The sequence below is a fragment of the Gadus macrocephalus genome, chromosome 16 (assembly GCF_031168955.1).
Source record: "Gadus macrocephalus chromosome 16, ASM3116895v1".
Classification (NCBI taxonomy): Eukaryota; Metazoa; Chordata; class Actinopteri; order Gadiformes; family Gadidae; genus Gadus; species Gadus macrocephalus.
Window position 1 is genome coordinate 2,974,085 of NC_082397.1, and position 16,340 is coordinate 2,990,424.

Genomic DNA, 16,340 nt, shown 5'->3' on the forward strand with positions numbered 1-16,340 from the left:
CATGTATGTAGCCTATAGAGGGAGCTATCTACCATACAAACCAATGTACAAGTGGAGTAGGTTGAGCTCTCCTTGAAGACCTCCCCTCACATGTGCAGTACATTCAGGCAATGAGCAGGTGCTGTAGATTCAACTGAGTGCCGGTCAACTTTTTTTTCATTTAGGGGAGGCATATATAGCAGTTCAGGTTGTCACTGTCTTGCACACACCATTCCTAATCACTCCTATCAGATTTTGGTGGTGGTGGTGGTGGTGGTGGTGGCCAGAATGCTATAACCCGGTCACCCAAAATGGCCAATGAGTCATACAATAGCATGTAGATATTAACCCATAGAGTTAAACGCGTATCCTATGTTTTTTAAACTTGGGTTAGGATTGTGCATTTCAAAATTTAACCAGGATCAATTCGTAGCACTGCGATGTTACAAACTACAACTCATCTACTGTATTGGTCCGAACATAAGACGACCCTGATTATAAGAAGACCCCCCGTTTTCAACACAAACATTTAGAAAAAAAGATTTGCAGACCAGATTTGCGTTGACTGTTGGCATATTTGAGACGTTGTTTTTGTGCTCGCCATCTTCTTACGTTACACTCCGTGACCCCGAACTTCTTGGCAGCTTGGCAGTTGTTACTTGACTCTGCCTTATTGACGACCATTATTTTAAAATGGACATCATAGCTCCTCCACTGTTGTTGATTGACCTGACCCACTTTTGAGCCACTTGTCTCTAAATGGCCAGCCTGTCTTTCCATCTTTAAACACCGGTAACGGGCTGGTTGTTAAGGACGCTGGACTACTCCTTCCCGGAACCAATTTTTGGCGCCACCTGGGGCCGCAAATGTGTATTGACATTTAAAGGGAGAGGCGAAGAAGAGATGATGCGCTCTGAATACTAGACCCCGAATATAAGACGACCCGACTTTTTCGGACCTATTTCGAGGGGAAAAAAGCCGCCTGATTGGCACCTGATTGGGCAACTTCAAGCTGGTGTTCCGCAAAACCAAGTTGCGGCATTAGTTGGAGCGATCCCTAGTTGTCACAACTTCAGCAAGGTTCTAGTTTTTCATTTGTCTGTTTCCTGTTTTGCCACACTAACTCATGTCATTTCAGACTGCCACTCCCTCCTACTCTGCATTACCTGCTGTTTTCATTCACCTGGCCTGCCCCACCCCCATACTCGCTTGCTCCTCATCAGCTAATCAGCCCCTCAGTATATGTACCGGTCCATTTCCCTCAGTTCTTTGCCAGATTGTCTAGTGTGTTTACCTAGCTCTCCCGCGTCTTCTCATTCTGATCCTGAACCTGCCTGCTCATGTATTGACCTGCCTTTTTGGACTTTGGACCTTCCCTTTTGCCTGCTTCTACTGGATTGACCTGCCTACTGGATTGACCTGCCTGTTTGGACTTTGGACCTTCCATTTTGCCTGCTTCTACTGGATTGACCTGCCTACTGGATTGACTTACCTGTTTGGACTTTGGACCTTCTCTTTTGCCTGCTCCTACTGAATTTGTTTGCTACACGGATTGACTACCTGGTTTGACCTCTGCTTGGAATAAACAATGTTTCTTCACCTGAACTGTTTCTCTTGTCGTGCTATTGGGTTCTCGTCTGCCATTTTGTGGAACCTGACACTAGTACCCTCTCCAAACTGAAGGCCATGTTCCATATAACAGGGGATGTCAAAGACAGGCCGCGAAGTGGGCGTCCCAAGAAGACGACACCCCTTGGAGACCGTTTTATCACCCTGTCAGCACTTGGGTGCCGTAGGCTGTCTTCTACAGGTTTGCAGTCAAGGTTTGCAGGACGATATGGCCAACGGCTCTCTGCCCAGACAATCCGGAACAGACTACAAGCAGCCAAACTCCGGTTTCATTGGGCTGCCAGGAGTCCTGCCATGACTGCCCTTCACTGTCAGGCCCGTTTGCACTGGTGTCGGCAACACGTGCACTGGAACCTGAACATGTGGAGGAACGTTATGTTCAGTGAGGAGTCCAGATTCTGCCTACGGCAGTTGGATCGTAGGTTCAAAGTGTGGAGAAGACTTGGAGAACGCTATGCTGATTGCTGCACCGATAGAATAACATCTTTTGGTGGAGGTGTCACGCCAAATTTGTACCGGCTGCCAAATTTGTACCGGCTGCCAAATTTGTACCGGGCACGTCATCAGTTGTCCGTTGCCAGGCAACGGACAACTGATTACGTAAGGGTTGTCCGTTGCCGGGCAGGTTTCAAAAAACATTTGCGCTCATGTTGCCAAAGACGAAATAACATAATACAGATAACGGATCGCTAGATAACACTTGTTTTTACTTTATATTTGTATTGTATTTAATTGTTTAATCAAATTTAGCTAGTAAACTGAGTGTTTAAAGCGGGTTTCAAAAAACATTCGCGCTCATGTTGCCAAAGACGAAATAACATAATACAGAAAACGGATTGCTAGATAACACTTGTTTTTACTTTATATTTGTATTGTATTTAATTGTTTAATCAAATTTAGCAAGTAAACTGAGTGTTTAAAGCAGGTCAAGGACGAAATAGCACAATACAGATAACGGATCGCTAGATAACACTTCTTTTTTTACTTTATGTGAACGAGCTTGAAGGTTCGCGAATGTTCGTGAACCTTTCACGTCATTCGACGCGATCGTCCGTTGCCAGGCAACGGACGACGCGATCATCTGTTGCCAGGCAGGTTTGGAATGGATTAGGTTTTGGCAGCCGGTACAAATTTGGCGTGACAGAGGCAGTGTGATGATTTTGGCTGGCATCTCCCTCACTGGAAAAAAAAAAGGCTTGTCATCATTGGAGGCAATCTAAATGCACAGAGATATAGAGATGAGATTCTGCAACCAGTGGCAATCCCATATCCCCACAGTCTGGGACCGAACTCTATCCTCCAAGATGACAACGCTCGCTCCCACAGGGCTGGGTTTATCAGAGACTACCTCCAGAATGTGGGAGTGGAGAGGATGGAATGGCCTGCTAGCAGTCCTGACCACAACCCCATTGAAAACTTGTGGGATCAGCTTGGGCGTGCTGTTAGTCCCAGAGTGACCAACACAACCACATGGGCTGATTTGCGACAAATTCTGGTTGAAGAATGGGATGCCATCCCACAGCAGTGTGTGACCTGGCTGTTGACAGCATAAGGAGGAGGTGCCAGGCTGTTGTGGCTGTGTATGGTTCTTCCTTACGCTACTGAGGCTCCTGTTTGTGAAATGAACAAATTGTTTAATTGCCAATATGTCTTGTTTCTTCAAACTTCAATCATCCGATCCAACAAACAGCAAACGAGTCAATGGCAGAATAGGCTGTTTGGGATTGGCAGAGAAGATTTGGCAAATTTTTCAAGGGCGCAACCCACATACTCAGCTCTGCTGCTCATCCCACAAGTGCTTGTTCCTTTCAAATGGGGCACCATTCGAAAGGGAATTATACAGGCTTTCCAACGGTATAAGATTTATTGCCAAAGAGCATTGTAACCATAGATAAATAATCAACCATACACAAATTTCCTTACTTTTTGTGATAAGTTTATTTATTTTCTTTTTTTTGTGATAGCATCACCCATATCAACAGACAAAGAAATGATTTAAAGCGTTTTTCTCTCGCGAGAGGAATATTCTTAGCAACTAACAAACTAAACAATATACACAATCACTGTGAAGATTCTGACAATAAAATACAAATTTGTTGGTAGAAATGTTATGCTGATTCTATATCAAAATAATGCATTTTCTGGGATGTTTATTTGAGGGTGGTATACCGATCTTACATCAGTTTACTTTCAGTGAAAAGAAGAAGTGAAAAAGAGAAGTTAAGAAACTCAGTAAATTGTACATGTTTATAAATGGCTTTGCCTTTGCCTCCACAAGCTGTCCCTTTGGAGGATGAAGTCTCAAGCCTCAAAGTTTATTTTCGAGAACTATCAAGAGTGCTTATTCAGGGACAGCCTTGGGTCTTTTAAGGTTGATGGCAGAGTAAAGGACCTGCTCTGTATGATCAGACTCTACCAGAACACCAGCAAACCCACAAGGCACTTCCTGGTTCTTAGAGCGAGAGATGTGGATGCTGGCATAGTGAGGCTCATCCTGCTCTTCTATTGGTTCTCTCTGTGCTGCAGAAGCCGAGCGATTGGTCAGAGCTGAGACGTTGTCATACACAGGACACGGAGGAGACTGACGGGGAGAGAGGACAGAGTAGTACATTTAGAAAACACTTTACTCCTAAATGGCTGTTCAGAAGCTCATGTTTTTATGGTTCATTTAGAGACCGTTGGGGGTGACTAGTGCTTCCACAGTGAAGGCCGCTGTAGGTTTCACTTTAAGACTCTTCTTCTTGAACATATTCCTCTTTCTAATCATTGCTAGGGTTCAGTGACAGTTTGTTTGCTTGGATTAAACATGACTACTTCTATAACTCAGTCTTCTCATTCTGCTCACTGGCAGAAGTCTCTCTGTATGTCCCCTTGATCTCAGCAAAGATCGCACTATATATATACATATATATATATATATATATTATGCATACATATATATATATATATATATTATATATACATATATATATATCACTCTTGATCTCACAAAAAAAAAGGAACCTGGACAAGTTGCCCCAAAGGTCCAACTTGTCTGGGATTTCGGTGCTCGTAAAGTTATCTTTGGTATGATTGATATGACCACGGATATCAGCAATGGGCTAACCGACAATTTAATTTGCCCCATAACGTCAGCCACAGCTGTATGGGTAGTCAACTTATTTAATGATAAATTAGAAATGTAACAATAAGTTAATAAATGTTGATGCTATTTCATTAGAATGAAACTACATTGCATGAATAGACATAACAAAACACAACGTGAATACAACTTTAATACGTAACCTCGTCCATTGACACGTTTCTATCTAAGAGTCACGTTAGCATTATAAAAAAGCATTCATGCTATTTGATTTGGTTCCCCTTGCGTAATGTTCCCCTTTAAAGCTAATCTCTTGGGCATTGTATTTGCATATTGTCTTATTGGTCTCGCAGCGAATGGTCTAGGAGTTACAGAAACTGCAAGTACATGAGATTTTAGAGGTATGGGCTTGGGGTACTTCCACCACACTAGTCGGTAGTGGAAGGAGTAAAGGAGTCATAGTAAGAAATAGCTTCCTGTCTCTCACCTCCTCCCTGGTATCTGGCCTTCCTCCCTGGCCACGCGCTTTCCTAGAAGCCCTCTTTCTTCTGGGGAAGAGAACAGAGAGATAAGAAGAAGAAGAAGAAGAAGAAGAAGAAGAAGAAGAAGAAGAAGAAGAAGAGATTCAGTTGAATAGATTCAAATGATGATGATTTTGGAGAGATAGAGAGAGAATATCTCACCTCATCCAGAGGAAGATGACGAGGAGCATGGTGGCCAGTAAAACAGCTACAGTTCCTGCTGCCACAGTTGTAGGCCCTGATGATGGTGTGGCTGAAACACAGTGATTTAACACTTGATTCATGTGAAGGATGAAATACTGTCCGTATATATATTAGCGGCTAGATGTGACAGATCTCCAATTGAGGAAAATTATGGATACTCTTTCTAGAGTACACTGGGTACACAAATAAGACTGCTTGTACAGCACCAAAGTTAATAAAAGTGGCAACACATAATTTAAGCCAATCACAAATTGAATAGAGCCGTTGCATGAGTCTGTGTCTTACCATCGATGGTGCTGGTACTCAAGTATTAATCAAGTGTTTGGTCTGAATTTAAACAATGTGCTATTTTAAAGGAACAAATTACCTGTCACATTAAGGAACATCAAAGTTGAATTCTTAAGTCCAACTGCATTACGAGCTTCACAGTAATAATTTCCTCCAAGCTCAGTTGTGATGTTACTGATGGTGTAGTTCTCTCCTAATTCCTCCACTGAGCCTCCATGTTCCCTGAACCAGGTGTAGTCAGCTGCTGGGTTGGCATCACTGCTGCAGCTCAGAGTCACTGAACCGCCCCCCTTTATTCCACCAGGGGGTCTCACGCTCACTGAGGGGGTCTTTGGAGCGTCTGTCATAAACACAATGATATATGTACATCCTTAAGATAAGAAACCGCGCACAAAACTGCAATGTCAGTGGGATACAGAACGCTGTTTTAAATAATAAAATAGGATTGCTGTCGAATAATAAACTATCACAGTGACTCCTAATTGACCAGGCATATAGCAATACATGAATAGCAGCTAAACATTTCTAATACCGGATATAGCAAATATGTTATTAGACAGTACAGATTTTACAAGCTGCAAATCATAGCTGCCACTGTGTCTTGACTCATGTTGGTTTGTGCGTTACTAATTGTTTGTTGAGTAGATTGAGGCTCTTGTTAGCTACTTGGGGACTGGGCCAGGGTAAGCTTTTCAAACTACTGAAAACAACTATGCAGTTTACCTTTGTAAGTGACACTATGAGCATGTATGCTGGAGTCCTCCTTTGGATAGATATATTTTTTGATATAACAGATTTCCTTTGTAGTTTCAACTCCTCTATTTGTGTGTTTGTGTGGTTGAATATCCATGTTCTGTGTTAATAAATCACTTTACGTTTTCCACTTACACAGGACATCTATGAAAACCGAGTTGGAGCCCAGATATCCATATTGGTTCTCTGCGTGGCAGCGGTACGTTCCCCTGTCTTTAGAGCTGACTGGGTCCAAGGTATAAGGTTGACTTGGTTCCCAGGGCAGAGGTTGGTTGTCCCTGAACCAGGTGTAGTCAGCTGCTGGGTTGGCATCACTGCTGCAGCTCAGAGTCACTGAACCTCCCTCCATTATTTCACCAGGGGGACTTGGTATCACAAATGTGTGTTTAGGCCCATCTAGAGGTAAATCAAACATGATGTACATTGATATGAATGATGATATAAAGAAGACATTTGAGGATTGAATGGAATGCAGGACGAATTGAGATGATTCATCTTAATGTTGACATGGTTTTTACAAACTTTAACATCTGTGTTATGATGTTATTCTGAGTGTTCTTTTGCTCACATTTCACATCAATAGAGAATGGGTAGGAAGTTTCTGTCCCAAGGTCATTCTCAGCTGTGCAGAGATACTGTCCAGAGTCTGAAGACTGGATGGGATGAAAGGAAAGCTGTTGTCCTTGGACACTGTGTCCGAGGGAATGATCTGTAGGAACCTTGGACCAGGTGTACTTTGCTACTGGGTTGGCCTCGCTGCTACTGGGTTGACTTGGTTCCCAGAGCAGAGGTTGGTTGTCCTTGAACCAGGTGTAGTCAGCTGCTGCGTTGGCATCACTGCTGCAGGTCAGATTAACTGAACTGCCCTCCTTTATTACACCAGAGGGATTCCTGACACTCACTGAGGGGTTCTTTGGAGCGTCTGTAGATAGTTATATAACATTTGTTTGTGTACCCAAGTATAAAAAGAAAGCATTAGGAAGTTGTAAGGCTAGTGTCATGAGCATGTCCAAGCATTGTATTGAATCCAGTTTATCCAGTTTATTTTTAAGTGCAACTTGCAGGTTGTCATTTTACGTGGCACATTATAGATTGTCTGCGGTCAGAATGTCAATAAAAATAAAAACGAATAAGGAACCGTCCATAACAACTGGACAGCCCTTTATCTGAATTATCTTCGAAAATTATAATCCAGAGGGAAATCTATGCAGTCGGCTATTTTTCTATTTCACACATTTGATAGCTTCAAACTTAGTAGTTATCCTGCTTTTCATACGGATGAAATCAAAAGCAAGTAGTGTATGTTTCTGTTCTACCCAAATCTGAAATGTTCAGTAGTAGCAGTAGCCCACCCTGTACTACTGTTAGGCCTACCATGAGGCTGAAGCCTGCCTCAACATATATGATATTCATACTTAAATTACATGTACTTTGTTACACTAAAGACCCATTACGTTCAGACTTGTGTCAGTGTACTGTGGAGTTCTTACACACTGATGGAGAGGTGAGATGTTTGGATCCTTGAACAGCACATGAAGCACTGTAGTCAGAGTTAATGTAGAACCAGTGAAACCTTCTTTGATATTGTTGAGGAATTCCATTCCTGTACCAGGTGTACGTCAGACCAGTTGAATCACACATGCTGTGACATTCCAGCTGTACCCTGTAAAGACTGCTAGGACGAATGACCACTTCCATCTGGATATCTGGGCCAGGAAAGAAATTACGCAAAAATGAATAAACAGGTGCATACACACACGCACACACACAGACACATACATACACACCTACACACACACACACACACACACACACACACACACACACACACACACACACACACACACACACACACACACACATACACCCACCCCCACACACACACACACACACACACACACACACACACACACACACACACAGTGGAATAGATTCATTAGTAATCAATGTTTACCTGTCACAGATAACTTCACTCCAGGGTCATCACTATATGCCTCTCCTTTGTTTGTTGTAACCCTAAACTTGTATTCAGCAGAGTCACTCTGTGTCAGGCCTTTGATTATCAGTGTACACGTTCCAGTACAGCTGTAGGACCCACACCTGGGCTCTCCACAGCGGTAATCAATACGACCTGTATGGTCTGTATCATCTCTCAGATCTACTAGCTCATTGTGTATATTAGTAAACCACCATCTTTTCTCCACTTTTAGGTGTTTAGGGTATTTATAGGTGCAGCTGATTTCAACTGTTGATCCTCTCAAACCGCAGACATTTCTAACTGGGTAATTAACTGCCCAGTTATTATAACCCTGTAATGCTGTAAAAAAACAAACACATCTCATGAGAATTATGGTTCAGCTGATGAAATGCATGATCACAAGATACATATGAGATTGTGGCTAGGTGCACCTGCAACTAGAGATACATGCTGAACACTGAGCTGTCAGAGAAACGTCCAAGAACAACATGGTCACCAACAATATGCAGCTAATGAAAATCTATTGATACACCTAGTGGTGAATACAGTGAGACAGCTAGTGATAAACCAGCTACAGCATAGATTTATCATCCTACATCTCATCAAGGGATAGAGTGCACAAACACACACAATACAAGGCAGGAGACCAATCTTGGCTTCTAACAATAAGTTCACAGACTCAACTTAAGTCTGTTCCACTTTAAAAAGGAACTCAGTTAACCCATCAATGTTGTACTGAATTCTGAGTTGCCTGGTAATCAGGAAATGGTCAACAAGCCTGTTTAAAATCTCAAATGCAGCGCTACAATAATCAGTAAAACAGAACATATTTGTTATTTAAATGTACAAACCTGGTACTGACAGAAGGAAAGCTACAAAGCCTCTTGCAGCTGTTCTAAGATTCATAGTTTGTTTCTCTCAGGGCGTTGTTCTACAGATATAAACAAAATATGTATTAATTTTAACTAACATAATACATAGTTCTATGTCTATTCTTTGTATTCATTTTATCGCATTAATTGGTTATTGTGCTTGATATAGGAATGTTACTTTCTTTAGTAAACCAGTATAATTCAAGTAAAAAATATTCTTACTATGAAGGAGGTAGCTGGTGTGACAGAAAAAGTCTGTGGAAACGTCTTTGCCTGCAGTTTAAGATAATAACTCAAACAAATGTGTTCAAGCTCTTCCTTCCACTTTACACAGTTAATATGAACTGCATGAATACCATGCACTGCTGGGCCTCAGAGACAAATGCAAAGTAGAAAGAGGATATTCACCCAGACCACAATAAACAGGCAGTGCAGTTTATCAGCTACCCTGAAAATAACTAGTGGTCAGTTGACCAGCGGAGAACATGTAGCATTTTGATATAGAATATAGTCATATTATATAGGATATAGATGTAGAATATAGATATAGAATAAAGATATAAACTACATATAGGATAACGTTTGATGTAGAATACAGAATATGAAAAAATATAGATATAAAATATAGAGGTAAAATAAAGAATATAGGGGTTGAATATCGTATATATTTAGATTATATATAGTTGGTAAATATATATAAAGATACGATCATATAGATATATATTATAGAAATAGAATATATATATATATATATATAGAGTTTGAATAGCCTACTAAATAAAATGCCTCAATGTGATTATCTACTGCCACATAGTGGTGAAAGTTGTGATCTGCATTACTTTACAAACATTTGGAATGTATTCATCAACACGTTTATTTTTTAAATGTACTAAAATACATGAATCCTCAATGGAGAACTTGGACAGGATACTGAGTATTTTTGTGCCCGTAAAAAAGGCTGCCGGAGGTCAAAATACACATTCTTCCTGATATATATTTATTCAACAAGATTCAGATTCATACTCATAAACGATTGCTATATTGAGCAAAGTAGAGAGGTTGAAATCCATCAGAGCTGTACACACAGGCGTCGATTACGCCGGGGACGCCGGGGACGCGTCCCCACCAGATTTCGTCAAGAATAATTTTGTACCCACCACTTTAAAAAAAATGTATATATAAATAAATAAATCAAGTTGAATTATTATGGATTATTACACGGGTCTTCTCAATGCCGTGGAACGCTCCGTTCACTTGCATGGGCTCTTCACAACTTCGCTGTGAATGCTAGATATAAATTGACCGCTGTCAAGGAAAACAAAGGACTTTTTGCCTATAATGACGTCTTTGGTATCACTCCTCAAGTAGTCCGGTAACTTTTCAACCCCAGCGTCTTCTGTTGCTAAGCGACGTCAACGTCTTTGGCGGACTATTTCTCTGCTGATCAACACTACGAATTCTGGTAACAAATTAATTGTAACAAGCCACACCATGTGAAGTCATTTTTTCGTTTTGCCACTTAGCCGTGTAATAAGCGGGTTAATGTATAGAACGTCGCCGGTCGAAGCCCCTTCAGTGGGAAGCAATTACCCTCGCTGCGCGTCGGTGTCCTGTTCGCCCTGTCGGGGCTTATTTTCACGATAATGACCGGCGTTCTATACATTATCCCTTACTTTTTACACGGCTCTTCTCAATGCTGTAGAGTACATTCGTATTCGGTTGCTAAGCGACGTCAACGAATTTGGCGAATTATTTCTCTGCTGATCAACGCTACGAATGATAACAAATACATTGGAAAAAGACACACTGTGTGAAGTTATTTTTTCGATTTGGCAAGTAGCCATTACTAATAGTACCAATACTCTTTGGCTGGGATGATGAGGCATCAGACAATCAAGTCATTATAGCCTGAAGGCTAGCTCCTTGCCTCCTCACCGTCCCTACGATTGTGCCATCGATCTGCTTCCGGGCACTTCACCCCCCAAGGGACGCTTGTACTCCCTCTCTGCTCCTGAGCGAGAGGCCATGGAGGAGTACATCCAGAATTCTTTAGCAGCGGGGATCATCCGACCCTCCTCGTCACCGGCTGGGGCGGGGTTCTTCTTCGTGGGCAAGAAGGACAAGTCCCTGAGACCCTGAATCGACTACCGAGGCCTGAACAACATCACGGTGAAGAACCGCTATCCCCTTCCACTACTCTCAACTGCCTCAGAGCTGCTCCAGGGGGCAACGGTCTTCACCAACCTCGACCTGAGAAATGCCTACCATCTGGTAGGCATTATCTGTTAAATAAGTTTGTCTTTGTGTACCTGGACGACATCCGGATTTTTTCCCGCAATCTTGAGGAGCACGTCACCCATAACCGGTCGGTTCTCCCCAGCCTCTTGGACAACTCCTTGTACGTCAAGGAAGAGAAGTGTGAGTTCCATGCGCCCTCTGTCTCCTTCCTGGGATATATCACCGCGAAGGACTGCCTGCAGATGGATCCAGCCAAGGTCTCTGCTGTGACCTCCTGGCCGGCTGCCAAGAGGCAGCCGGCTGCGCCTTTTTCTCTCGCCGCCTAACCCCCTCGGAGAGAAATTATGACATTGGCAACAGAGGCCTTGGAGGAGTAGCGGCACTGGCTAGAGGGTACCAGGGTTCCGTTCGTGGTTTGGACCGATCATCGTAACCTTGAGTATATTCAGTCCACCATGAGGCTCAACTCCAGACAGGCCCGCTGGTCACTGTTTTTCGACCAGTTTAATTTCCCCTTGTCCTATCGTCCTGGTTCTCGTAATGTTAAGCCTGATGCTCTCTCCCGACAGTTCCCCGAGTGCCCCGACGAGACGGTTGAACCCTCCACCATGGTTCCAGCCTTCTGCCTCGTCGCCTCTGTCACCTGGGAGATAGTGGAGAGGGTGCGGGCCGCCACTCTAAATCAGCCCCCAGTTCCTGTCCCCTCCGCTCCGATGTGCTCCAGTGGGGGCATGCTTCACGGCTCACCTGCCATCCCGGCATCCAGCGGACCTGGGTCTTCCGCCTCCATGGACTGCCCACTGATGTCGTTTCTGATCGGAGGCCCCAATTCACGTCGGTCTTCCGGAGGGAGTCTTGCAGCCTAGTTGGGGCTACCATCAGCCTGTCTTCCGGCTTCCATCCCCAGTCCAATAGAGAGACCGAGAGGGTGAACCAAGATCTGGAGACCACCCCTCGTTGTCTGGTGAACCGCAATCCGGCTTCCTGGTCCGACCAGCTAGTGTGAGTTTGCGCATATCACCCTCACCTGCTCATCCACAGGCCTCTCACCCTTCCAATACACCCACGGGTATCTGCCACCCCTGTTTCCCGACTTAGAGAAGGAGTCCTCCTGTCCCTCTGCACAAGCCCTCATCAAATCCACGGACCGCCACGCTGCCGCCGCCAACAAGCGCCGTACGCCGGCCCCTGTCTACCAGACTGGCCACAAGGTTTGGCTCTCCAACCGCAACCTCTCCCTTAAGTTGGAGAGTCGTAAGCTGGCCCCCAGGTTTGTAGGCCCCTTCCCCATCCCTCGTGTCATTAACCCGGAGGCGGTACACCGTCGGCTCCCTGGGTCCATGAGGATCCACCCGACATTCCATGTCTCCAGAGTCAACCCCGTCCAGGAGAGCACTCTGGCTCCTCCCGTTCCGCCTCCTCCTCCCCGTCAGCTCGTCGACGGCGGTCCGCCGTGGACGTGGGGTACAGTACCTGGTGGATATCGACCCCGCGCCTGCCCAGCTACCCGCCCGGCGACCGTACCCCCAGTCTACCTGATTGCCTGCCGGTTTCCGAACTCTTGCCTGTCCCGTTTACTCTGCCTGCCCGACCCTGACCATCTGTGCGATCAATAAAACCTTTGGACTCCCCTGTCACCAGCAGTCTGTGCACTTGGGTTCTGCCTAACCCCCCCGTTACAGATTTGTGTTTAGCGGACTTCGTCATGTGACACTTTGTGCGACACACTCACCTAGGGGAATGGACAGAATAGGAAGTAACACAACGCATTGGTCCGTGACACCTTTTTCAGGGCTTAAAATCCATCTTCAACAGACGCACGTCAATCACGTCCGCCGTAGCATCATTACTAATTACAGAGCCTAGTAGCCTTTAGGCTAGTCGAGCTACTGGCCAAGATTTTTGAAATTCTAACCAATATGTAACCTGTGTGAAAATACAAAACGATAAAAGTTATTTTTATGAAATAAGTAAATAAATAAGATCATGGTGATAATCGTAATAAATACAAATACAATTACAGAAATTATGCATGATACATTCATAATTACATGTTATTTATTAATAATGGTGACATTTTTCCTCGCCCTTCACTCCCTCCATCCTGCTCTCTTTTTTCTAGATTTCTAGATTCTCCATCTTTTTTCACATACTGTTTTTCTGAATTTCACATTTTCTAACCAAATCAGCCTATTAGTGGATTTGCATGCAATAGCTGTATGTAGCCTATAGAGGAAGCTATCTACAATACAAACCAATGTACAAGGGGAGTAGGGTGGGCTGTTCTTGAAGATCTCCCCTCACATCTGCAGTACATTCAGGCAATGAACAGGTGGTGAAGATTCAACTGAGTGCCGGCCTACTTTTTTTTTTTTTAGGGGAAGCATATGTAGCAGTTCAGGTTGTCACTGTCTTGCCCACACCATTCTCACTCACTCCTATCAGATTTTGGTAGTGGTGGTCGTTGCCAGAATGTTATTACTGGTCACCCAAAATGGCCAATGAATCATACAATAGCATGTAGATATATATAGGTTTTTTAAACTTGGGTTAGGCTTGTGCATTTCAAGATTTGACCAGGATCCATTCATAGCACTACAATGTTACAAACTACATTACTTATCATCTGAATTAAGTATGCTGTACCACTCTGAGGTCGGGTCAGTGACCCTGAAAAGAAGATGGAGACATTTTCAAAATCAGTTACCCTGGAAAGCCGATTTAACTAAGAGTTGAATATCTAAGATAGTGTCAGATGGGGCTTACCCAGGGACAGCATTGGGTCTTGGAGAGTGGACCAGAGAGTACAGGACCTGGTCTATCTGATCTGATCGGACGGGGGGATCCCACAGGACGTTGAGTTCGGTTCTCTTAGCGAGATGTGGGTGGATATTGAAGGTCATCCTGCTCTTCCTTTGCTTCCCTCTGTGTTGTCTGAGCTGAGTGACTGATCAGAGCTGAGGTGTTTTCAAACACAGAAACAGTAAGGGACCAATGGGAAGAGAGGACAGAAGAGTACGTTTACAAAAACGTCCTGTTTTTCTGATTCATTTTCTGATCTTTGGTTGGGATTTGTGGTCCCACCATGCAGGCTGCTGTAGGCTTTGATTCAAGACTCATTCTTCAAATGTGTTCCTTTTGCTAACCACTTCTAGGTTTCCTCAAACTGTCCCGGGCTGGGAGTATCATTCTCAAATAGTTATTTATTTGCTTGGAATACACATAATTACCTTCATCACTCCATCTGGTCATTCTGCACCCTGGTAGAAGACCCTTAGTTTGACCTCTTGATCGTGCTAAAGATCTCAACCTAGATCTTACTCTCAACATCAATAGTCTAACTTTAACGAGAATTTTCAACAGAAACAGAATTAATTTGCGGAACCCTTTCACAAGAAACATAAAGCACTTTTAACTTACAATATTACAAAGCTGTGCCTGCTGGTTCCCCTTCAAAGCTTATCTCTTGGCAATTATATTTTCACATTGGCAGAACAGTTCTCAGAATGGCAGGGCTAGATTTACAGCTTTTTTTGTTTTTGTTTTTCAAGTTTGCGTCTCTTGTGCTGCTGACAAGACAGGTGTGAAACCCGAACAAGAAGTTAACAGACCTCCTGTGGTCGCTGCATCTCCACCCCCCATATCTACATATCTACAAAACCCGTTAAATATCACACTTGATCCAACGCTAAATTCTCTCTTGCAGTTTTTAGTCTGTGACTGTGAAAATCTTTGGTGTAAGCCCAGCATTAGTGGATATGCAATAGCTGTATGTAGCCTATAGAAGGAGCTATCTACCATACAAACCAATGTACAAGTGGAGTAAGTTGAGCTCTCCTTGAAGACCTCCCCTCACATGTGCAGTACATTCAGGCAATGAGCAGGTGCTGTAGATTCAACTGAGTGCCGGCCAACATTTCTTTTCCTTTAGGGGAGGCATATGTAGCAGTTCAGGCTGTCACTGTCTTGCACACACCAATCCTACTCCTATCAGATTTTGGCAGTTGTGGTGGTTGCCAGAATGTTATTACCTGGTCACCCAAAATGGCCAATGAATTATGCAAAAGCATGTAGATATAAAACCCATAGAGTTAAACGCGTATCCTACGTTTTTTAAACTTGGGTTAGGCTTGTGCATTTCAAGATTTGACCCGGATCCATTCATAGCACTACAATGTTACAAACTACATTACTTATCATCTGAATTAAGTATGCTTTACCACTCTGAGGTCGGGTCAGTGTCCCTAAAAAGAAGATGGAGACATTTTCAAAATCAGTTACCCTGGAAAGCAGATTTAACAAAGATTTAGAAGTTAAAAGTTGAATATCCAAGATAGTCTCTGAAGGGGCTTACCCAGGGCCAGCATTGGGTCTTGGAGAGTGGACCAGAGAGTACAGGACCTGGTCTATCTGATCTGATCCGGGATCCCACAGGACGTTGAGGCACTTTCAGTTCTCTTAGCCAGAGATGTGGGTGGACAGTGAAGGTCATCCTGCTCTTCCTTTGCTTCCCTGTGTTGTCTGAGCCGAGCGAATGGTCAGAGCTGAGGTGTTTTGAAACACAGAAACAGGAAGTGACCGATGGGAAGAGAGGACAGAAGAGTACGTGTACAAAAGCTTTTAACTTCCTGTTTTTCTGATTCATTTTGTGATCTTTGGTGGGGATTTGTGGTCCCACTGGAGGCTTTGATTCAAGACTCATTCTTCAAATGTGTTCCTTTTTCTAACCACTTCTAGGTTTCCTCAAACTGTCCCGGGCTGGGAGTATCATTCTCAAATAGTTATTTATTTGCTTG

General features: G+C 43.6%; 1 protein-coding gene and 2 long non-coding RNA genes across 4 annotated transcripts in view; all 3 read right to left on the reverse strand.

The window, feature by feature from the left end:
- The window catches only part of LOC132475326 (B-cell receptor CD22-like), an 80,001-nt gene that overhangs the window by 25,216 nt on the left and 38,445 nt on the right, over positions 1 to 16,340 (reverse strand). The window contains exons 4-5 of one of the 2 annotated variants that reach the window (XM_060076452.1): positions 8,411 to 8,587; positions 7,947 to 8,162 (exon numbers count right to left, since the gene is read on the reverse strand). The gene's annotated coding sequence lies outside the window, so the exon portion shown is untranslated. Of the gene's footprint in view, positions 1 to 7,946; positions 8,163 to 8,410; positions 8,588 to 9,285; positions 9,366 to 9,528; positions 9,718 to 16,340 lie in introns of those variants that run through there. The other variant, XM_060076455.1, reaches the window with a different exon arrangement.
- On the reverse strand, positions 3,309 to 5,522 carry LOC132475350 (uncharacterized). The gene is made up of 3 exons (XR_009529863.1): positions 5,374 to 5,522; positions 5,178 to 5,238; positions 3,309 to 4,189 (listed from the first exon to the last, which is right to left on the reverse strand). It is a non-coding gene; the product is annotated as an uncharacterized LOC132475350 (long non-coding RNA).
- LOC132475352 (uncharacterized) lies at positions 13,581 to 14,399 on the reverse strand. The gene is made up of 2 exons (XR_009529865.1): positions 14,311 to 14,399; positions 13,581 to 14,214 (listed from the first exon to the last, which is right to left on the reverse strand). It is a non-coding gene; the product is annotated as an uncharacterized LOC132475352 (long non-coding RNA).